The sequence below is a fragment of the Ambystoma mexicanum genome, chromosome 12 (assembly GCF_040938575.1).
Source record: "Ambystoma mexicanum isolate Mex_15411 chromosome 12, UKY_AmexF1_1, whole genome shotgun sequence".
Taxonomy (NCBI): Eukaryota; Metazoa; Chordata; class Amphibia; order Caudata; family Ambystomatidae; genus Ambystoma; species Ambystoma mexicanum.
The window spans coordinates 701,359,726-701,384,678 of record NC_090936.1 but is presented as its reverse complement, the minus strand read 5'-3'; positions in this window follow the sequence as shown (position 1 = coordinate 701,384,678).

The following is a 24,953-nucleotide window of genomic DNA, read 5'->3' as shown; positions in this document are numbered from 1 at the left end:
AACCCCTCAGCATCCGTTAATATTCCACAGTTTTGGCGTCATCGGCTATGCCATGGCAGTATCAAATCTGAAAGTTAGCAATTTTGTTCTGTGGGATCCTTAATCTATTTTGCCCCCAACTTACCTCTAGCGGGGGAATTATTTTACGTTCTTGCGGGAGAAGGCTACTTGGAGAGTAATTGATAACAAATTATGTTCACTATGTGGTGACACTATTACCTCAAACCTCTTTACCTTTTCCCCAACATTAGCAGAAACAAAACAATAATCCAAACATACATTTTGAGCTCCATTTCCCCAAGTATCTGCTCCCGGTCTGTCTCCATCGGTCTGACCAGTCAACATCCACAATTCACGGAGCCTTATTTCGTGTACCCACTTTCTTGCATCCCCAATCAATTTTTCCACTAATAGCGGAATTCCATCTTTAGACAGCAGCCAAAGGTTTAAATCTCCACAGATCACTATCTGCGGGTTAACCCACTCAGTTAATGCTTCATCCACCATGGTCATTATTGATCCAACAAACTCTCCAAAGTGGAGTTTATTGGCTCCCGGTAGATGTTAATCATCAACAGATTGGCTTCCACCAATGGGTGTGCTACTTGCACACATTCCTGCAGCGTAATGCAACCATGCATATCAGCATGTCACCAAATACCATAATTAGCATAATCATAATAGTAATAATGTGTGTTTTATTAGGTCTTCAGACCTGATTCCACTGGTAAAAGGCACTCTGTTTATCGACCACAGAAAGATGAAAGTCTAATTTGTCTTGTTTTCAAACTTGCAAAGTGCAGGTTGATCTTCAGTTTCAGACCAGTGCTTAGCTCATGAGCGTTGCCTCCAGGCCCATGCAATCATTTGTATTTTGTATATCTTTTGGATTTTGTATAACGCAAACCTAGCTAAGAAGCAACAGAGCATTGTACTAGTAATTTGGGGTTAACAGAGAGCAATGAAAGGGACATTAAAGGTTATAGTAGAATGGCCATACCATTTACTATTTATATATACCTCGGAGTAGCAGGTCCAAAGCAACACTTTGATATTCCATAAAGAGCAGGGTCTTCTTTTTCATCCTTGTCTCGAGGGGTTTTGAAGTGTTCCGGGAAGGTGTAAAGCACTTATATAAAGACCCGGTGTATTGCACGTCTATACAGGAGACCAAACAATTTGAGTTTAGAGAGGATAGAAAGAATTCAATGCTTTCCCAAGTAGTCACTGTTCATCATATATCACATTTATTTATGTGCATCAAAAACATAACAAGTTGATCTGAGAACAAAATGTAGTTATTCAAATAAGCAAAACTAGATCAACTATCGTAAAAAAAAAAGTAGCTAATTACTCAGTATTAAAACTATAGGTATAAAACATCAATCACCTGTTAGAAGAACAACAGAAATGAACAAATTGTCAACACACTATACAATCACAATAAATCTACAGATACAAGTCAAACATTACATGTGATCAATATAAAAAAGTCAATTATAAATTCTGATTATTAAAATTAGGAAGCCTAACCGAATAAATGCAGGCCAACCTTATCCCAACATGTTTCTTTCCTGTGGTTTAATTCTCATATGTTGTAGGAAATTCTTCAAGGCTGATTTTCTGATGTCAGGGTAGTGGTATTATCAAAAACTAATTTCCAGATTTACTGGGTCACCTGTATGTAGAAATGAACTTGTGTTAATTAATAGTTCATTATAGCTGTGTGAAACAATAACGGTTTCACGTTCAGAAAGGTATTAATCGTAATAAATTATTACACCTAAGCTCACACTTACCCACTAACTTAATTAGAAGTCAAAAATGGGCATCGAAGAATCACATTTCTCCTTGTTGTCGCTTTCTGTTGAGATACAAAAGAATAGATGTGGCTACAGTTTAGTACATGGTGTGCCAGCAGGCTTGGGAGTAGCAAGAGGAGGCATGTTCCCCTTTAGTCTGTGTGTACACAATGGTCTGCCTTAGAAAGGAGCATGACCCAGTGGAGCCCGCCTTTTTTGTGGCTAGGTAGGCTGGTGTCCGGCCAGTAGTTTCTCTTTAGGTGATGCAGGCAGACTTAAGTTGTATCCTGGCTGGGATAATGTGCAAACCAGTGATGTTTATGTTCCCACAAATATGGTGCGTGGTTATAATTATGTTATTATATCCAGTGTAATGGTGGTCCTTGATAATGAAGGTAAGTACCAAATAAATGCCCCCCCAGATAAAACAGGTTGAACCACAGAAATGACTAACAATGGTCACAAACCATCTTAAAATCAATCATACAGTTTTAATAAATTATTAACAAAGTTAAAAAGTTATGAAATCAAAAAGGTTATCAAAACCAAGGCAAACGTTGTGGTGAGAAAAATAAAACATAGGAAATCGTTAATTACAATCAATGATTATTATTCACAGATTGGTGTCTGTACACTCACATTTGTGTTGGTTTTGATATCCTTTTTGATTTAATAACTTATTAACTGTGTTAATAATTGATTAAAACTGTATGATTGATTTTAAGATGGTGTGTGACCATTGTTAGTCATTTCTGTGGTTCAACCTGTTACTTGAGCTCTGTCTTATATATAATTAGAGTCTAAACACCCCCCTGGGTTCAGACAGAGAAGACACTCCCCACTTGTTAGTGGGCCAGTATCTATTAGGCTTCCTCCTATGTAGTGTTGAGTAAAGCTTGGCTCCTTCAACGAATAACACGTATGCCAGTGTTTCGTGCTGGAGGTCTCTCAGTCGGTGACTGTGGGTGTGCATTCTGCCCATGGTCTGTGATGCAACCATTAACGCTCAAGATTGCCAAATATGGCCTTTTCCCTCTTGGGATCTTCTTAGATCCTTCAGATGCTAGAGCCTCATCCTTTTGATTCCTTAGTGGTTATCTCCTAAGGTTCAACTTGTTTGAGATTCTGTACTTGATAGTTATCAACATTGCTAGGTGTCTGGGGAAATGAGGAGCTCTTCGTTTTTGTTCCTCCCAACTTGCAATCTCTTTGTCTATCGTTCATACAAAATCATTTATATATTTCATCTGAATTGGAATATGTTATATCTCATGCTCTTGATTTGGGGCATTCAAGTTCTGGTTCTTCAATTCATTCATTTTATATTTGAAGAGCTATTAGGCTAGATACACCGTACTGCTTCTAAAAGCTCCTTTGATGCCTTTGGTGTGGTTGTATTATGGATCCCTTTCCTCCTACTCTCAGTTACTGCACCCGCTTGGCAGTGGCAAGGCTTAGTAATTGGTTGGCCTTCATGTACTTGTACTTTTATAACGCACTTTGACTAATGTCATTTTATGGGCATTCGGCAAGTATTCCCACATGATTGTCATTTACACTGCAGCTTCTTCACACTTTAATTTGTCATTTTTGCACTTTCTCTTATTGCATCTCCTGTCTGATGTTCTGGAAGACGTGCATATTTAATGCGACTGGTGTGTGTGTGTGTGTGTGCGCGTGGGGATGGGGGGTACACTGGAACTCTTGGCATATGTACAACATGGGGCAAACAAGTAGCATGGTTGAACGCATCATGCCACTGAAGAGGCTAATGTAGAAAGTATATATCATTGGACCGTCTCAAGTCATGCTCTTATTCATAGAAGTATATCAGACACAGATGAAACTGATGAAGCAAGTCTATTGAACCAGATAGCATAATCGCTGCGGAAACGTAGCGTCCATTTTAGCTATCTTTTTGATATACGTCTTTTAATGTAAAGAGGTAGTAGATTCCTGATTGTATCGTGCTTTTCAATTAAATATTGTTAGCCAGCTCAAAGTTACAATTATGTCTATTTGATGCCCTGTCCATTTGTTTAATTTATTGAAAGAGCTTTCAAACCAGGCATGTAGACCACACAACAATCCATGCAACGTTTTCACCATCAACAGATCCATTCCTGAATGCAGGGCCCATGCAGCTCCATATATGGTGTCATTTTGTCACCCTTCTTTCCTTTCAAGTCGGCCATACCTATTGTTTTAGAGCCAATATTATGCCCCAAGCGACCTCTTTGCTGGCGGTACTAGGCAACGCCCTACAAATTCTTCATTGTATTACTGTGGTGTGCTGTTGTGAATCAGCACCTTATGAGTGTGGCAGTAGTTGTTATAAACATGGTTGTTTAGAATTATTGCTTTTGCATACGTTTTGGTATTTTTTCCAATATCTCTTATTATTTGCATTGGTGAAAATATGTGGAATTCAGTTATCAAGTTTCCCTAATCCAGCAAAGCTTATAATGCAAGTAATTTGATCCAATTCACAAAAGATGCTGGGACCGATTTACAAAAGCATTTTAAAATGGCGCAATCCCATTGAATTAATTTGTGTAAATAAGGCCCGTTGTCTGCTTCCGTGTGACCTGAGCACATTCAAATAAATGAGCCTCCGCAGTTTCGACTTGTACAGAGTCACAATAGCTGAATATGGACACGTAAAAAGGCTATTGGGTGGAACGATTCAATGTTGTGACTAAGTATACGGGTACATTTGGCAGTGGTAGGTTTGAGAATGATAAAAGCGTGTTCGTTTTAAAATGGGGGGCGGGGGGGGGGGGTGCTTTGTACTCTGCTTCTAGATACATCCTTTTTTTTCCTTCTTTTTTTCTATTTTTTTTGGCCTTAGATAGACATCAGGGACCTTCACAAATTGGATTTATGGTCTGCTATCACAGCCCCATCAAGTGCTGTGAATCACCAACTAACAGCTGCTGACTATCAAGGTAGTTCAATTCTTTCATTTGTGCATGTTCTCCCCTGCTGCAGGTAAGGCACAGTGGAAAAAGACAATGCTGCCAGGAGTCAGAGTAAACCTCTAACTTCATTTATTTTGCAACGATATAAATGCTCGTGTCTTACATTCGGGGTCCGATTGTTAACTGAACTGACGGTTTTTATATAAAATAATGTATTTGCAGTAACGCCCCTTTACATTTTGTAACTCAAAAGCGCTCGCAGGCCTTACATGGCTGTGGAGGCGTCGTCAGGCTCCATGTGACAATTCTGATAGGCAAGAAATGGAAACGTTGTGCTTATTATTTTCCTTTTTTCGATGTCCGTTCGTGTAAAACTAGAACAAGAAGGTAGTGATCATCGGGGTGTAGTTTCTCTATAATGACGTGTATTTATATCGTTTTCTATGAATTAGTGCATGGATTTTGGTTGTTTCTGAAATGCAAATAAAACTTCCCACCACAAAACTGCACCGAATAATATATAATGCCTTTATATATGCTGTTTGGTAACAAGAATTATATGTTTTTTTTCAAATTGTATAATTTTCATCGTTCTTCATCTAAAAATCTAGCTCAATCGATCCAATCATCCCCAATAGATTAACAGATGTTAACGTTGAGTGAGTGTTTGAAACATTAAATGAACTTTCTAACTTTTAAAAATGGACACTTTATAATGTGAGGACAATTAAAGAATGCCCTTTTTTAAAAGCTGCTTTAGCTGAGGATGCACACCATTTTGATTCTCAAAATACTCTTGCTCTTGCCAAGGCGTAAGACCAAATAAGAATCAATTGACAATCAGTATTGATTCTGGCACCATGGTATCTATATTAACGTTGTAATGTTAGCCTTATAGATGGAGGGAGGGGTCGTTATGGCAGGATAATGACCTGCCTCAGACTATACGTTGGAGAAGGGTCATTATCCCAAGCAATAAAGACTCCTCATAAGTTCTAAAAGGCTATTATCAAATGCTGGTAGGAGCAATACATGTTTTTGAGTTTTTGTGCTGAAGTAAAAAATGGTGCTGTCAGAGTGAGTAAAGAAAATAGACAAACTGAGTTAGTAAATTAAGGGCTGATTCATAGAATGTTTTGCATGCTGAAAAGTGACTTTGCACACGTTTTTGCGCACCAAACTCATTTTTGCGATTCATGGATTAGACTTTTCATGAGTTTGCGTGACTTTACATGTCTGTCATGACTTTGCATGTGTCTGTCATGACTTTGCATGTTGTCGAGTGCTTTGTGCAAAACATCGAACAAAGTGTGGGACTGGTCTAGGCAAAGAAATAAATAGCGGGCAGAACATTCATATTGCCCATTTTCCTCACAAAATGAAGAAGAACGCAGAATAACGTGGGGGTGCTGAGGGACGCGCCACGCAAATTAATCACATGCCCAGTCAAACACAAATCTAACCTAATTCATGGATTGCAAAGCACAACTTCACATCGGAAAAAGTCACACGCAAACCTTGTGATCTTACCGCCACATGATAGGAGGTGCAACATGCAACGCTCAAAGGGACCAACGTGCAAAGGAAATGCATATAAACCATTCAATGCACACCATCCAAATGTCGCTCTACCAGGATTAATCCAGTTATAGTGGCAGCAATCAAACATGTTCATAGAAAGAGGAGGAGGATGGTGAGGGACAGGATTTTCCAGCCACGTACAGAGTTCTTTGGGATGTCAGATGAAAAGGTGTATGCAAGGAACAGATTCCCTCCCCATGTCATCCTACACATGGTCAGGGAGTGGGAGGAAGACCTTGCATCACCCACCATCTGCTCCTATGTCCTAAAACCCCTGGAGAAGTTGCTGACAGCCTTACATTTCCTAGCCACGGCTCTTTCCAGCGCACCACTGCCATTGTTGGGGGCATATCGCAGTCCACCCAATCATTGTATCTAAACCAGGTATTGTGCTGCATCAGATCACGTGTGCGTAGCCACATATGATATGATATGATACGGGATTTATAACGCGCCCATACACAAGTGTTTCAGGGCGCGACGAGGCAAGGGAGTGGAAACAGTGGGAAGACAGATAACGATCCTACTAGGCCAGGTGTCATTCAGATCGCGCAAGTGCATGGGTGAAGGGAGAGGGGAAAAAGTTCAGTGTCAGGGATAGAAGAATACATAAGATCAATAAAAGCAGCCAGATACATGCAATACACACCATAGGCAAGGCAGAGAGTATGGCAGGAGTTTTATTTTATAGCACACTTCCAATGGGTACTGTGAGCCATTAATTGCATGCATGTCGTGCTACAGCCCCCACTGAGTGACTAAGCACAATTGCCGCAACCAGAAGCATTAGCATTCAATCAATGTGCAGGTCTTCTGTGACAAAAACTGAGTCATCATGCATGTCAATGCAAATTTCCCTGGAAACACATATGACAGCTACGTCACCACTATACCGTGCCTTGGCATTGGAAACCTTTGGCAATACCTGGCTCATCGGTGAGTATCAAATGTCACACACATGCGTTCAGTCACATGACTGACTGAAAAACAGACCAAGAAGAGCAATGCTAACAACAAACATTTACAGGGGACAGTGCCTACCCACTCTCACCATTCCTGCTTATGCCATTCCAGAATCCTGCCACTCCAGCAGAGGAAAGGTACAACGTAGCACATGCAGCCACTAGGGGCATAGTGGAGCACACGTTTGTGGTGCTCAAGTCACGTTTCCACTCCCGTGATCACTCTGGTGGTGTTTTACTATATGCCCCACCAGTAGTATGCAAAATCATTGGGCAGCTTGTGTCCTGCACAATATTGACACACGACTTTGCATACCAGTAGAGATGCAGGAGGGACATCACCCTCAGCCACAGGCACCACCCATGCCCTTGGTCGGGTGAGGGGCACAGGCACAGAATGCATGCAATCAGCTTGTGCAAACATACTTCACATGAATGTCACCCCCAGGGGAGCTCACAGTGAAGCCACATCCATGGCCCTTCAGTAATGAATCAGGCACAATCCACCTTGCTCATAATACCGCCATGAGAATGTGTGTCTCGGAGAGGGAAACTGTGTGTTACCATTGTCATAAGATAAACTGCAGCAATCACTGACACAGTCATAGCAAGTAGAAACAACAGAATACATGTAGCTCACTCAAAAGCACATAACACAATCAATGAACTCCCCTACCACTTTCACATACTCACCACCAACAATTGGGCATGCAGACCCCCCAGGACACACAGGAGAACACAAGTAGGAAGGCGCAGCATATAACGTAAGCATAAACTAACACCTGTGAGGACTACGCTGGCCATCCTAGGCATGTCTCACAACAACATACAGTTGGAGTGGCAACCCCATTCCCTGACAAAAATGTAGCTAACAATAGATGTCTACATTTAAATAGGCATACAGACCAAGAACATTCAAGTTCAGTCCAAACCAGCCTACTCTGCTGAGGGGTTTTGTGCAGGCACCCCACAGCCCTGTGTCCTTGCAAAGCAGCAACCATCTCCCCTAGCAGAATGCCTCTGTAGAGAAAAATAACACAAGGTCAGAGCAGGTAACACAGCCTTGCACCGAATGACACTGCACCAGGTGCCCTCTGAGTGTCATTCAACAAATGCAAGCATTGGCTCAGCAGCATCTCATCACCATGTCTCCCCCACACCCATACAGCCAGACCTGCTGACCTCAGGCCAAATCAATGAAAAACACCCCCACACAGTGACAGCATCCCTGCTACCAATGACACTGCACCCTGTACCCCCCTCAGTGCCATGCAAGAACTGTAAGCAATGACTTGCCAGCTTCCTGTCACCATGTCTCCCCCACACACATAAAGCTGGACCTGCTCACATCAGCCAATCCAATGAAAAACTCCCAAAGCACTGACATTATCAATGCCACCAATGACGCCGTATCCTGTGCCCCTCTGAGTGCCTTGAACTTACCTGCACAAGGTAGACACCTGGATCAAATCCTCAGCATTTCACCAGAAATAACATTCTCAGCTTGCAAAAAAATACAGTGCATGAAAGTAAACAAACAGGACAGGCTTGAGGCATTCCTTATGGAACAAGGTAACCTGCCAGTGATGGTGCACCCAGTGTCAACAACAGGAATGCCACCTCAAAGTATGTGAGCACCAATGAATCCATCACAATCGGAACTCATTGAAAAAGTAATCACTGGCAGTGAAGGAAACACATTTCTACCAGAGCACGTTATACTCTCTGGACACAGGGTTTAGTCTGCCCTGGGATGCGGGCACATGATGGGCCACCAATTGCAGGCATACAAGTCATGCACACCCACAGTCAGGTGTGACGTTTGCCTTTGGGTTACACTCAAATGCCGGGGAGGGTAAAAGGACAGCAAGCGAGGAGGTGATGGTCTGGGCAGTGGAAGTACAAGTGGGGGAGCTTATCTGAAGGATGAAAGAGGGCAAGAGGGAGAGAGGAGACAGGGTGAAGAACGTGCAGCTGGGGATAGAAAGAGGGACAGAGTTGAAGAGAGAGAGAGTGGGGAATTGGGGAGCAAGGATGACTTTGGCTGGTGGGGAGATGAGGAGAGAAATGGGGCCGTTAGAGTGGTTGAGGGATGAGAGAGAAGGGTGCAAAAAGAGAAAGACAGAGACAGAAGACAGGAAAGAAGGCTGGAGGGGCAGATCCCCAGGGAAGCATATCACTGGAAAAGTAGCAAAAGTTGGGGTGTCGAAGGTCAATAGGGGTGAGGGTGAAGTGCAAACTGGCAAACAAAGGCCACCTACTAAAGGCGGACTCCTCAGCTTCTCATCACCAAAACAACATGGCCAGAACATCATGGCATGCAACCCAGAAAGAGACCTGTGTCTACAATATCCACACAAATAAAGATGTGCCACCCCACTCCAGGATTGGCACTACCCACCACCCCCTACAACTGAACATCACAGTTCATGGACAGGTCCTCATTCCCCAGCTGTTGTTTCCCCATCAAACAGATCAAACAGACCGGATGAACCATTCCCAGGATGGGGGTGGGGATCATAGGGTGTAGTACAAACACTTGCAGGGACAACAGATGAACAGAAGCTGTGGGGAGGGGATGAAGTTCCTCATGCATGTGCCCACAATGCACAGCCATATACATATACAGTGCAGTCACTGACAGTGCTGGATTTGAACAAGTTTTCAAACCAGAAATCATGCAATACATCGAAGAGAAGAGAACATACAGAGAAAACAGCAATAGACAACCAGTGACTTGTATGGGGAACACAGGCATAGGCTGTCAGGGGTCCACATGTGCAGACAAGCACAAACTCAGATGGTCAAGTGTGTAAACCGGTCCTGTGAAGTGCAGGGAGACACATGGTCAGGACGCCCTGCGATCTATGTGCATGTGAGCTGATATACACCCCTTGGCCAGGCACCCTGATGGCTTAATCCAGACTCCCGAAAATCAACACAGCCATGACATGTAGTGCAACAATACCATGGGCGGACTGGATGCCCCCAGCAGGCGATCTTGGTGGTACATTGCACGGGGTGTGGCCTAAGTCCTGCCTCAGGGAAGGAAAGAGCCTGGTTCCTTGTACATACAGAATAAAAGGTGACGCGTCAGTTGGCGGATGCAGAGTTGGAGGGAGTATCAGAGTGTGGGATCCTTGATAGAGAAAGACACATGTCAAATTCAAGGTGAATTGAGGGAAGGGATCACATTTAATGCAGAGCCTGCTGTGAGTCATCGGTTGTGTCATCAGGCTGTGAGCCAGTGTTGGACAAAGTCAAGTGACACCTCGTGGAGGGCCAGTTGTTTATGCAAATGGCCATGAAGGTGGTGCATTGGACAAAGGGAAGCCAGAGGTGCACACGGAGTGCATAGGTCATGTGCACCCTCAGGGTAAGTGCAAGGATGAGGCAGGATATGTTGTTCAGGACTTGTAGTAGCTTACTGAGATGATAGGCAGGGCCATACACATAAATGGAATTAGAGCAGTCTAGATGAGAGAGGATCATTGCCAAGATTCACTTGACTCTGTGGGGATAAGATACTCAAGGGAAGGATCATTCAAGGATGTGGAAGTGTAGATGACAGGATCTACGAGCAGTGTCCATGTGATGATAGAATGTTCAATCATAATCCATGGTGCATCACAGTTATTTCACTGAGCTGGATGCCATGGGAGTGTGCACTAGAGAGTACAGCCAGGGGGTGGTTTGGTGGAAGAGTGCAGTGTCACTGCAAACACGGTTCTACTCCCAACATTATACATGAAGAGGTGGCGAGCTTCCTGGCAGTGTTTTTATAATCTGTGTTTCCCAACACAAAGTCACGATGGGGAGCAGCTGAGGTCTCGGTGAATAGTTGAGTGTGTATGATATGTAGTTATAGCTGGGCAGGTCATGTGAGTGGATAAGGGTGTGGAGTCAGATCACTCACAGGTTGAAGAGTAGGGTGGACAGGTAGTACACCTGCAGGACCCCATAGGACATTGGGGTGGAGAAGAGAAGGGTGGTAGGAAGAAGACTTGATAACGGTCAGCAAGGCAAGTTGTGAACAATCTGAATGCACAGATATTGGAATCTGAGGATTAGGATGATGTTGTTGAATTTGTCAAAGACTGCCAATGGCTCAAGGCGGATGTATGCCATTCAATCTCCTGCATCTGCTGTGCTTTGCAGAAGTGTAACCAGTACCCAATGCACATGCATGGATGATCAAGGGAACATACACACACAGTCATGTGGCCAAACTCACATCTGCACTGACATGCAAAGCCTACGTGTGCCACTGCATGCCAATATTGTGGCACACACTTAACCAGCTATTAACATGATTGATAGTGAACAACCTTACCTGCTGGCAGAGCTGTCCTGGTGCGATTCTCTCACCCCCTCCACCTAACATTGTGCCTCTGCATTGGGGAATGGTGGGCCAGTCTCCAGAAAAAGGCTTTGGGACTTGGGAGATGAAAGGGTGCAAGGTGGAACTCCCATGGAGTGCAGTTACTGGACGAGTTAGGATCCCTGCAACAACATGGGACATTGGATTGCACCAGCTAAACAAGTAAATCATGCAGACTGCACATATGAACAACAATGTATAGTGTGATGTACACCTGTATGCTTGATCCTGTTGAAGTCAAATGTACCTGGCAGTTGGCACCACTGCTCTTAGCTGCATGTTCAGTCCCTCACTAGGGACAACAGCACATCTCTCAATCTTCAAAAATAAAATGCAAAAATGCAGAATCTGTCCATCCCAGATGGCGGTGCAAACAAATAAGTTTAATAGATCCATCCCGAACAGGTGTGAAAACAAATCTAAATGTGTCCACCCCTGACAGGCTTAATAAAAAAATAAAACTATGGCCATCTCAGTCAGGGGGAACAAATGTTCACCACTGGGGGCGTGGGGGGGGGGAGGGTTTGTCCATGTCTACATGAGTAAAAAGAAAAGAAGTCAACAACAAATCACACAAAAAATAACCCCTCCATGGGCTCATGGATATCAGGGCATAGGTGGTAGACGTTGCATGGGTGGTAGACGTTGCATGGGTGGACTGGGACTGTACTCCTGCGGCTGATCCTCAGATAGTGGCCTGGGTGGCAGTGCATCCTGTCCATGCAGTGCCAAATCCTGGTCTTCATTGGCTAGGTCCACCTGTGATACAGATGCATGCACCAGCATCCCAATGGCAGAGAGGCCATGATGAACGTCCTCCTGAGTGGCCACAGAGTCTGCATATGCGCTCTCTCATGATGCATCAATTTGTTGGAATAGCGTCTGCCCCAAAGTGTCCATCTCCTCATGGAGCTGGGACCTTGTAGCTGAAAGTTCCTCATGCAGTGAAGTCCGCAAGCTCTACATCTCACGGTGATTGGAGTCTCTAGATGAAAACATCTCATGCTTCAGGGCTTTTCTATGTACCATTGCATCTTCATGCAAGGAGTCCTGCAGAGATTTCAGATCAGCAGGTTGGCCCTTGAGGTTGCCTCCACGCCCTGTTTGTGGGAGAGCCTTGAGGAACCGCATCACAGCATGCAGTGTCTCCACCAGGTTGGCCAACAGTCACTGCTAATGTCACTGATAGGCCAGATGATGTGCATCCCGGGCATCTGGTGAGGTGATGTACTTAGGAAGATGATGCATGTGTCCGGCTGTCTCATACAATATGTCAATACAAAGAGGTGATGGCTGGAAGGTTGAGAATGAATCTTAACCACTGGCATTGCTCTGGGCAACCCTCCAGACCATCGTTCTTTGCCTGCCAAGCCATTACAGAAGGGGAAAGACCAAATGCAAATCAGGCTTGGCCCCACCCCAAAAGGGGCAGTCCAGCCCGAACTGCTAGGTCACATCCCTTCTGCACGAGACCACAAGCATCCCCAAACATGTTTCGGCCTTTTTGGGCCTCATCAGTGAGGAGTAGCTTGGGTCTCTAGGCCCAGCAGGCACGGGACCCACGTCTGGGCATACCCGTCCCACTCGGAGTGACAAAGCAAATACAAAGAGGTGATGGCTGGAAGGTTGAGAATGAATCTTAACCACTGGCATTGCTCTGGGCAACCCCCCAGACCATCGTTCTTTGCCTGCCAAGCCATTACAGAAGGGGAAAGACCATATGCAAATCAGGCTTGGCCCCACCCCAAAAGGGGCAGTCCAGCCCGAACTGCTAGGTCACATCCCTTCTGCACGAGACCACAAGCATCCCCAAACATGTTTCGGCCTTTTTGGGCCTCATCAGTGAGGAGTAGCTTGGGTCTCTAGGCCCAGCAGGCACGGGACCCACGTCTGGGCATACCCGTTCACTCGGAGTGACAAAGCAAATACAAAGAGGTGATGGCTGGAAGGTTGAGAATGAATCTTAACCACTGGCATTGCTCTGGGCAACCCTCCAGACCATCGTTCTTTGCCTGCCAAGCCATTACAGAAGGGGAAAGACCATATGCAAATCAGGCTTGGCCCCACCCCAAAAGGGGCAGTCCAGCCCGAACTGCTAGGTCACATCCCTTCTGCACGAGACCACAAGCATCCCCAAACATGTTTCGGCCTTTTTGGGCCTCATCAGTGAGGAGTAGCTTGGGTCTCTAGGCCCAGCAGGCACGGGACCCACGTCTGGGCACACCCGTCCCACTCGGAGTGACAAAGCAAATACAAAGAGGTGATGGCTGGAAGGTTGAGAATGAATCTTAACCACTGGCATTGCTCTGGGCAACCCTCCAGACCATCGTTCTTTGCCTGCCAAGCCATTACAGAAGGGGAAAGACCATATGCAAATCAGGCTTGGCCCCACCCCAAAAGGGGCAGCCATCACCTCTTTGTTTTTGCTTTGTCACCCCGAGTGGGACGGGTATGCCCAGACGTGGGTCCCGTGCCTGCTGGGCCTAGAGACCCAAGCTACTCCTCACTGATGAACTCCAACAAGGGCGAAACATGTTTGGGGATGCTTGTGGTCTTGTGCAGAAGGGATGTGACCTAGCAGTTCGGGCTGGACTGCCCCTTTTGGGGTGGGGCCAAGTCTGATTTGCATATGGTCTTTCCCCTTCTGTAATGGCTTGGCAGGCGAAGAACGATGGTCTGGAGGGTTGCCTCAAGCAATGCCAGTGGTTAAGATTCAGTCTAAACCTTCCAGCCATCACCTCTTTGTATTTGCTTTGTCACTCCGAGTGGGACGGGTATGCCCAGACGTGGGTCCCGTGCCTGCTGGGCCTAGAGACCCAAGCTACTCCTCACTGATGAGGCCCAAAAAGGCCGAAACATGTTTGGGGATGCTTGTGGTCTCGTGCAGAAGGGATGTGACCTAGCAGTTCGGGCTGGACTGCCCCTTTTGGGGTGGGGCCAAGTCTGATTTGCATATGGTCTTTCCCCTTCTGTAATGGCTTGGCAGGCGAAGAACGATGGTCTGGAGTGTTGCCCCAAGCAATGCCAGTGGTTAAGATTCAGTCTAAACCTTCCAACCATCACCTCTTTGTTTTTGCTTTGTCACCCCGAGTGGGACGGGTATGCCCAGACGTGGGTCCCGTGCCTGCTGGGCCTAGAGACCCAAGCTACTCCTCACTGATGAGCCCCAACAAGGGCGAAACATGTTTGGGGATGCTTGTGGTCTTGTGCAGAAGGGATGTGACCTAGCAGTTCGGGCTGGACTGCCCCTTTTGGGGTGGGGCCAAGTCTGATTTGCATATGGTCTTTCCCCTTCTGTAATGGCTTGGCAGGCGAAGAACGATGGTCTGGAGGGTTGCCCCAAGCAATGCCAGTGGTTAAGATTCAGTCTAAACCTTCCAGCCATCACCTCTTTGTTTTTGCTTTGTCACCCCGAGTGGGACGGGTATGCCCAGACGTGGGTCCCGTGCCTGCTGGGCCTAGAGACCCAAGCTACTCCTCACTGATGAGCCCCAACAAGGGCGAAACATGTTTGGGGATGCTTGTGGTCTTGTGCAGAAGGGATGTGACCTAGCAGTTCGGGCTGGACTGCCCCTTTTGAGGTGGGGCCAAGTCTGATTTGCATATGGTCTTTCCCCTTCTGTAATGGCTTGGCAGGCGAAGAACGATGGTCTGGAGGGTTGCCCCAAGCAATGCCAGTGGTTAAGATTCAGTCTAAACCTTCCAGCCATCACCTCTTTGTTTTTGCTTTGTCACCCCGAGTGGGACGGGTATGCCCAGACGTGGGTCCCGTGCCTGCTGGGCCTAGAGACCCAAGCTACTCCTCACTGATGAGCCCCAACAAGGGCGAAACATGTTTGGGGATGCTTGTGGTCTTGTGCAGAAGGGATGTGACCTAGCAGTTCGGGCTGGACTGCCCCTTTTGGGGTGGGGCCAAGTCTGATTTGCATATGGTCTTTCCCCTTCTGTAATGACTTGGCAGGCGAAGAACGATGGTCTGGAGGGTTGCCCCAAGCAATGCCAGTGGTTAAGATTCAGTCTAAACCTTCCAGCCATCACCTCTTTGTTTTTGCTTTGTCACCCCGAGTGGGACGGGTATGCCCAGACGTGGGTCCCGTGCCTGCTGGGCCTAGAGACCCAAGCTACTCCTCACTGATGAGCCCCAACAAGGGCGAAACATGTTTGGGGATGCTTGTGGTCTTGTGCAGAAGGGATGTGACCTAGCAGTTCGGGCTGGACTGCCCCTTTTGGGGTGGGGCCAAGTCTGATTTGCATATGGTCTTTCCCCTTCTGTAATGGCTTGGCAGGCGAAGAACGATGGTCTGGAGGGTTGCCCCAAGCAATGCCAGTGGTTAAGATTCAGTCTAAACCTTCAAGCCATCACCTCTTTGTTTTTGCTTTGTCACCCCGAGTGGGACGGGTATGCCCAGACGTGGGTCCCGTGCCTGCTGGGCCTAGAGACCCAAGCTACTCCTCACTGATGAGCCCCAACAAGGGCGAAACATGTTTGGGGATGCTTGTGGTCTTGTGCAGAAGGGATGTGACCTAGCAGTTCGGGCTGGACTGCCCCTTTTGGGGTGGGGCCAAGTCTGATTTGCATATGGTCTTTCCCCTTCTGTAATGGCTTGGCAGGCGAAGAACGATGGTCTGGAGGGTTGCCCCAAGCAATGCCAGTGGTTAAGATTCAGTCTAAACCTTCCAGCCATCACCTCTTTGTTTTTGCTTTGTCACCCCGAGTGGGACGGGTATGCCCAGACGTGGGTCCCGTGCCTGCTGGGCCTAGAGACCCAAGCTACTCCTCACTGATGAGCCCCAACAAGGGCAAAACATGTTTGGGGATGCTTGTGGTCTTGTGCAGAAGGGATGTGACCTAGCAGTTCGGGCTGGACTGCCCCTTTTGGGGTGGGGCCAAGTCTGATTTGCATATGGTCTTTCCCTTTCTGTAATGGCTTGGCAGGCGAAGAACGATGGTCTGGAGGGTTGCCACAAGCAATGCCAGTGGTTAAGATTCAGTCTAAACCTTCCAGCCATCACCTCTTTGTTTTTGCTTCATACAATATGTCGCCATGTCAGATGGTCGCACACAGCATCTGCTGCTCCCACTCGGACTCTCCAGCATACACATATCCACCACATATCCAGGGCTGATGACGGTGGGATGCAGGGGTGCAGGCCCATAGCAGTGGGATGCCTGTACTTGGCTGCAGGTCTGCAGCCCTCTGTTGGACATCAGTCCCTGAATCTGATCCCAACTCATGTAAAGGTGATCATGCAGCTGTAACCACCCTGGAAACAGGACTTTCCACCGACTGGACCAGTGACTCCTAGCTCACCTCGTCAGACTAAATGGCCCCATCTAGATTGCCCATTGGGGCACCCTCCATGTCCCTCACTGTACCATACACACCTGGTTCAGCATCCTCACTTGCGGAGTACGTAGATTCAGAAGAGTCAGAAACCCAACTGAGGATTGTCTTCAGCACCTGTGGATTTTCATGGCATGCAACACCCCTGTCTTCACTAATGGTCTGTTGTATGATGATCTCCTCTTCTTCCTCTGCATCCACTGAATCATCACTTGCACATAGACAGGCAACTTCAATACAACAAGGAGATAGACATAGTTCATAGTATTCAAGACTATATTAACAAGATCACATCAAACGGACCATTGAATTTCCCGCACCTTAAGTCTTGAAAAAATAGACTAAGTGCAAATCCAAGAAATCAGTCTTTGCATTCAATTAATTCAACAAATAAAACACACACAATCATTTTTCATCAAACATACTGATTTTGAAATAAAACTTAAAACACAGACTGAACATCCTACACAGTGACTTTGTACTATACATAAAAAATCATCCAAATATACATAAATCATAGACACAGATGACAACACATTACACCATAATACACTCTGAACGTGTCTTAAAAACCAATTCCCATCATGTGTATGTTCTTCATGCCACTCAATGGGTGAACTTTCTTCAGAGGAAGAATCTAAAAGTGTAGATTTCTTCAGTACTGTGTAGTTGGGGTTATTTCACATCTCAATTGGAGTGATGCGAAAAACCTACAAAACAATACAATACAATACAAATAAGTCCTTAAGATCTGCAATAGGCAAGACAACGTCTACATGAGATTAACACCCCTCACCAACTGTGATAAAATACCAGTATAGTAAAGGTAACGAAAGGCATTGCTCATTTCGGATAACGGACCTTGAACCGCGCATTACCCGACCATTGGGAGTTGCAGGACGCTGCGCCTGTGCCTGGAATAAGCGCTGGGAGTTGCCATCACTCGCGCACCCACAGGCAGCCACAGACAACGGCTCGCTTCCTGGAGGAGGCGGAGCTTTGTGGCTCACGTGACTGCTCACGTGACATCCTCGGCCACAAAAGCAGAGACAGCGCTGCCGAGCGGCGCATTGCTCATTTCGGATAACGGACCTTGAACCGCGCATTACCCGACCATTGGGAGTTGCAGGACGCTGCGCCTGTGCCTGGAATAAGCGCTGGGAGTTGCCATCACTCGCGCACCCACAGGCAGCCACAGACAACTGCTCGCTTCCTGGAGGAGGCGGAGCTTTGTGGCTCACGTGACCGTTCACGTGACATCCTCGGCCACAAAAGCAGAGACAGCGCTGCCGAGCGGCGCATTGCTCATTTCGGATAACGGACCTTGAACCGCGCATTACCCGACCATTGGGAGTTGCAGGATGCTGCGCCTGTGCCTGGAATAAGCGCTGGGAGTTGCCATCACTCGCGCACCCACAGGCAGCCACAGACAACTGCTCGCTTCCTGGAGGAGGCGGAGCTTTGTGGCTCACGTGACCGCTCACGTGACATCCTCGGCCACAAAAGCAGAGACAGCGCTGCCGAGCGGCGCATTGCTCATTTCGGATAACGGACCTTGAACCGCGCATTACCCGACCATTGGGAGTTGCAGGACGCTGCGCCTGCGTCTGGAATAAGCGCTGGGAGTTGCTATCACTCGCGCACCCACAGGCAGCCACAGACAACTGCTCGCTTCCTGGAGGAGGCGGAGCTTTGTGGCTCACATGACCGCTCACGTGACATCCTCGGCCACAAAAGCAGAGACAGCGCTGCCGAGCGGCGCATTGCTCATTTCGGATAACGGACCTTGAACCGCGCATTACCCGACCATTGGGAATTGCAGGACGCTGCGCCTGTGCCTGGAATAAGCGCTGGGAGTTGCCATCACTCGCGCACCCACAGGCAGCCACAGACAACTGCTCGCTTCCTGGAGGAGGCGGAGCTTTGTGGCTCACGTGATCGCTCACGTGACATCCTCGGCCACAAAAGCAGAGACAGCGCTGCCGAGCGGCGCATTGCTCATTTCGGATAACGGACCTTGAACCGCGCATTACCCGACCATTGGGAGTTGCAGGACGCTGCGCCTGTGCCTGGAATAAGCGCTGGGAGTTGCCATCACTCGCGCACCCACAGGCAGCCACAGACAACTGCTCGCTTCCTGGAGGAGGCGGAGCTTTGTGGCTCACGTGACCGCTCACGTTACATCCTCGGCCACAAAAGCAGAGACAGCGCTGCCGAGCGGCGCATTGCTCATTTCGGATAACGGATTTTGAACCGCGCATTACCCGACCATTGGGAGTTGCAGGACGCTGCGCCTGTGCCTGGAATAAGCGCTGGGAGTTGCTATCACTCGCGCACCCACAGGCAGCCACAGACAACTGCTCGCTTCTTGGAGGAGGCGGAGCTTTGTGGCTCACGTGACCGCTCACGTGACATCCTCGGCCACAAAAGCAGAGACAGCGCACCCTCGCGGCGTTGAGCCCGATAGGAGTAGAGGGCGTCGGCTGTTGTGTGGCTGTTTGGTGGCGTGGTGACTGCGCACACCCCTACACCTGATCCTCACTCAAAATAGTTGCTGGGATGAAATCAAATAAGCCGGAAACGGGGCTAAGAACAAGGCTGCAGGTAAGGCAAAGACTGGCGTCACTCCCAGGGGTGACTGAGAGCAATGAATATCCCCAAAAATCGCAAATGCTGAAACAGACTCGTCTACCTTTCTGCAAAAAGCGAAAAAGCGGTTCTGTGGGGGATATTACAGACATGGGGAGTATTAGCCCCCCCATAAGATCAAAATTAGACACTCTCTTATTAGTACCAAATACCCCGACTCAACCAATGGCCTGTACGGTTCCTTCACTTGGTGAGCCAACTCCCCAGAAAATCGGAAGTCAAGCTCAACCTACAACACTCAAAAGGTCATTAGATCATGTAAAGGGATGTTCGCACCTTAGTGGGAAGCCAGAAGGAAACCACCATTGTAAGAGGGTCACCCCTCCTAATGATTATACTATGAACCCAGCTGAGCCCCATCTCCCACTGGAAGATCGGCCAGGGGAGACCTTGGATAACCTAGACAATATGGGACTTGAGGAAATAATCGAAGGACAGGTTCCTGAAAGCAACCTAGAGATGAGAGAGGCGTTACTGGGACCTCCTAGCGAAGAGACCCCCTTTTCGGGTGAACTAGGTGATGACCCGATACAAAGATCTAATCAAACAGGCATCGAACTTGAGGTAAGTATGATAGGCTCACAAGAGGTTGGAGAAAAGCCATGTATATGTACCTCCCCTAAATTACCAAGAGAACCAGCAAATAATCTGGAGGGGGAGAGGGAAACACCCAATTACATGAGCAAGGATCCTCAAGTGTTTGAGGATTTTGGAGATCATTGGGAAGACCATGAAATGGCCCAATGGGAAAAGACCCACGTCGATTCTTCAACTGTCAAGGAGGGGAAAATATCACAATTGATCCCAAGGGGGTCAAACCTAGAAACTTTTGACATTTTTCAACCTCATAGAGAAGATAAATGTGCTCCCTCAACTAAGGTCAAAAGTATTCAGAAAACACAAGATGGAAACCAGGCAGCCCAACAAGACTCAAAACCAAAAGAAGTCACCGAGAGGAGTTGTACATACGGGCACTTTGAAGAGTTATCGATTGAAGTGCTAGTTTGTAATGAGAACTACCCTCCAAAGAATTGCCTAGATAAGCGAGGTCCAATGGAAACGGAAGGAATGACCTTCCCAGGTACTCCGGGGACTAGCAGCAACTTGATGCAATCACCAATAAAATTGACTAACTTAAGTCTGGCAAATAAAATCAAGCATGATATCATGATACTGACGGGGAAAATTGAAAGGGAAAAAAGGAGAAGCTTTTCCCTAATAAATGAGAGGATGGCCGCTCTGGACAGGGATCAAACCAAAGGGGGACCCTGTATGATGGATGACGTGGAGTCTACTTTGAACTCCCAGTCACCCATCAATCAACTGCAAATGACCAACTTCGAGAAAACCAAATTCATTTCAGATAAGCGACATCAAGTCCCTAAGGGACAATCAATGGTCAACGATCACAATAGGGCATCTGAAATGACACAGACCTCGATAATGGATGAGGTAATGACATCGCCAGCTCTCCTTCAAAAAGACCAAATAATACAACTTATTAGTGAGGCCTGTGTAATTGAGAGAGCTAAGGACAGTGAACATATTCAAAAAGTGTTGATGACCTCATTGAATATTTCGCTGGCTCCTTTTCTGAAACTATATGAAGTCATTAAAGATTCAGTCCAAGAGGTAACCACGACGATTCTGCAAATTAAGGAAGCAAATCGGCAAACGGGTCTCTCTCTACAGAATTTAAACTCAAGAGTAGATAAAGAAGCAGAACAAACTCAGACTTGGCAAAATCGTCTGGGTGACTTGGCCAGAAGGGACGCTAGTGATAAATCACTCCTTATGGAAGCAGTATTAGAAGACTGTAAATGGATGAGATCCCAGCATAAACAAAGTAAATTGGACCTGCAAGTTGTAGAAAAGCCTAACCGAGGTAACGGGCCAATGAAATTGATACAAGGAAAAGTCACTAAGCCCATCGAACCAGAACTGCGATGTGGAGATGTAATTCTTATCTCCCCGAGCAGTAAGGAAGGCCAAAAATAAGACAATTCCCCCATAAAAGAGCAATTGAGCTTTGCTATCTTTGCAGGTACGGGTAATAAATCCAAGGAACATCAACCTGAAACCTTGCCTGCAAACAATTTTAAAGAAAAGGGGAAAAAAACCAAAAACGAAACACTTAAACGAAAGGTGAATGGATCTAGAGCATTCCTGAGGAATCTAAGAACACCACCGAGAAGGGAAAACCCACAGTGTACCAAGAAGCCAAGAAGAGAACTCGTGATGGGTGTCTTGGATTGCATAGAAGCCGAGGGGGAAACTGCATCTAAAACATCTGTGGCATCAGCAGATGAAAAAACGGAGGACTTGGAACAATCAGCCGTTTTGAGTGATTTAATCGAACTTTTCTCAAATAACAGCGATGAAGAGGGGTGGGGAAACATCACGCCGTCAGAATGGAAAACAATTGACAACTGGGAGAGGGACGAGCTGAATTGCCATCTGAAGGACAAGCAGACAGAAAAAAAAGATCGATCTAGTAAATCTAGGAAAGAAACTGAAAAAAGTATGATTTCGCCTTGGAGTGATTATGACAGGGAAATAGAATATTCGAGGTTTAAAACACTAGAAGACAAAAGGAGGGAGTTGGTTAATAAGGGAAAAACCGTCCACTTTGAACCAAGGAAGCCTAGTCTAAAACAAAGAAGTCACAGTAGAGAAAAAGATCGTATGGGCAGTAAGAACAGTAGAAAGTCGTTAACTGATAAGCAAACACCCTCCTCCAAAGACCACTTTGTGAAACTGGGAATTACATCGAAGGGGCCGAGGAAGGTCCTCTTGAATAGACGCTACGTGATGTCTCTATGCAAACAAACTCCAGCGCTCAGAGCGATTTCAGCTGACGATATAAGAATTGTGGAATTCCCAAAAGAAGGAAGGATGGATCAAGTAATATTACATCTCGTCTCAAAGGAAGTAAAACAAAAATTCCTAAAGGCTGAAGATTGCCTTAAACTAAAGGGCTATCGACTGGAGGACATAGATTGCAGTAGTCAACTGGAGAATCCAAAAGAAACAACAAGGGGCAAAGGGAGACCCAGGGAAGTGGGGATGGAGGACGGCAATAATAAAAAATACATGGTGAAGGACTATAATAATAAAGGACGAGATATGGAGGAGTTGGGGAAAAGGCCCAGAAAACTAAGTGACAAAGTGAAGGAGGTGGAAATAAAGAGTGATGCTAAATCTCAGAAAGCAAATGCCACCTCGCTGAAGTTCTCAGATGAGAATTTGAAAAATCTGAAATTTACGGTGGACAACTCGGATAACCCAAAGAAGGGTAATTCTACATTGAACAAAAAAGGCCTGAAAGCGAATGAGCGGCCTGAACCAAAGAATACGAGCACCACTAAGAAGAAGCAATAGAGTGAGGAGGCCCAGCAAAGATCGGTCTCCTGTGCCTCATGGAATACCCAAGGCTTTCAACACTTATTCTCTAAGGAAAGTGATTTCCTGGCTGACTACGACCTAATTTCGATCCAGGAGTCGTGGCTGCGTGAAGCCCCTATGTGTGAAGGCTATGAAGTCTACTTTAATCCGGCTAAGAAAGGCCCTAGAGGTAGACCTTATGCAGGCCTCATGGTATTAAAGAAATTGGACTCGTCACTACAAGTTTTGGAACATGTGACCCCAAATCCCTATGTGCAGATATTAACAATCAACCTTAAAGAAGACACTAAGGAGAAATCTGAGAACATGACAAATAATCAACAAAAAAAAAAAATGACGACGATGACTCTAATCAATACCTATTGGAGTGAAAATATGCCGAACCAGAAAAATTATCTAAAAACCATCATGAATGCAATAGATAAATCTATGATTGAAGACAAAGAACGGCTAATCTTACTAAATGGGCATCTGAATATCAAACTCCTTGATAAGAAAGGTAAAATAAGAGATATAGAAAATCTACGCGGTAAAGAAAGTCTTTGGACAAAGGAAATGTGCACTCGTGATATGAGGATGTTAAATAGTCAGACCCAAGGTGATCTAATGGGTGCGAACACATGGCATAGCGGTAAAACAGGGGCCTGTTTAGATTACTGCTTTGTCGGAAACAACACGCTACCCTGGATCAAAACATTTACAATAATCAAACAAGAAAATAGCGATCATAGCCTCTTGAGAACTGAATTAGCATGGAATATCACATTACCATCATCGATGAAAAAATGGAAGGAAACAGAAGTATCCTGGGGAAGAAACCGACTGAGACTTAAAAATCAAGTTATACCGAAGCTGGTTAAAGACTTTAAAGAAGCGGGTAACAAAGGCGATGAGACAGTAGAATATAAATGGCTCCTGGAAGCTTTTGTAGTTAAGTATGAACCAGCAAAAGTGAATAAAATTGAAAGAAAGCATGCGTACGATGATTCTGTGGTCACTAAAAGGAAGCAATACAGAGCAGAACTTAAACGTATTAAAAAAGAAAATTCCCCGGTGAAAGAGATTCTCCTGCGGAAATGCCGGCAAACCTATAAAAACTGGCTGCGCTCGACCCGCTTCTTAAGAACTCAAAGGGACGCGGAAAAAATGTTGGCGGCACTATCTACCAACAACTCAAGAAGTACCTGGGACTTAATTAATAATAGAGATCTGAATCAGTCGGCAATAGGTGTAAATCAAGTCTCAGAGGAGGACTGGTATCGGCACTATAATGCATTGTTTAAGGGGAAATCCATGGGTACACCCCCAGAAAAAAGAAATAGGACTTCAGCATGGGATTTTGAATTTGACAGAGAAGATATATGGATGCTTATTAAAAAGCTCAGCAGTTCCAGGGCAACAGGTCCGGATGGCATTTCCAACAAAAAGCTAAAAGAGAACTGCGGAGATTGGACGGATTTGATCTATGCCCTTTTCAAAAAAATAGCAAAAAAAAGGCAAATTCCAACAACATGGACAGGGGCGTATATAGTTCCGATCTTCAAAAAGGGGGATCGATCTAACCCCAAAAATTATAGGCCAATAGCCTTGTTAGACTCTATTGGGAAACTCTTTGCGGCCATTCTACTAATGAACTTAAAAAAATGGGCCATAAGAATCAACATCCTAGATGAAAGACAAACCGCTTTTATAAGCGGGGTGGGAACATCTCTAAACCTGTTCTTGTTAAACCTTTTGAAAGCTAAGGCTTTGAAAGACAATACAACAACTTATCTGGCTTTTATTGATCTCCAACAGGCATTTGATAGTATCAACAGAGAGCGACTATGGTCGAAATTGAGAAGCTGGGGATGCCCGAACGCCCTGTTGGCACCAATCCAAGCGCTGTATACTAATACCTCAATCCA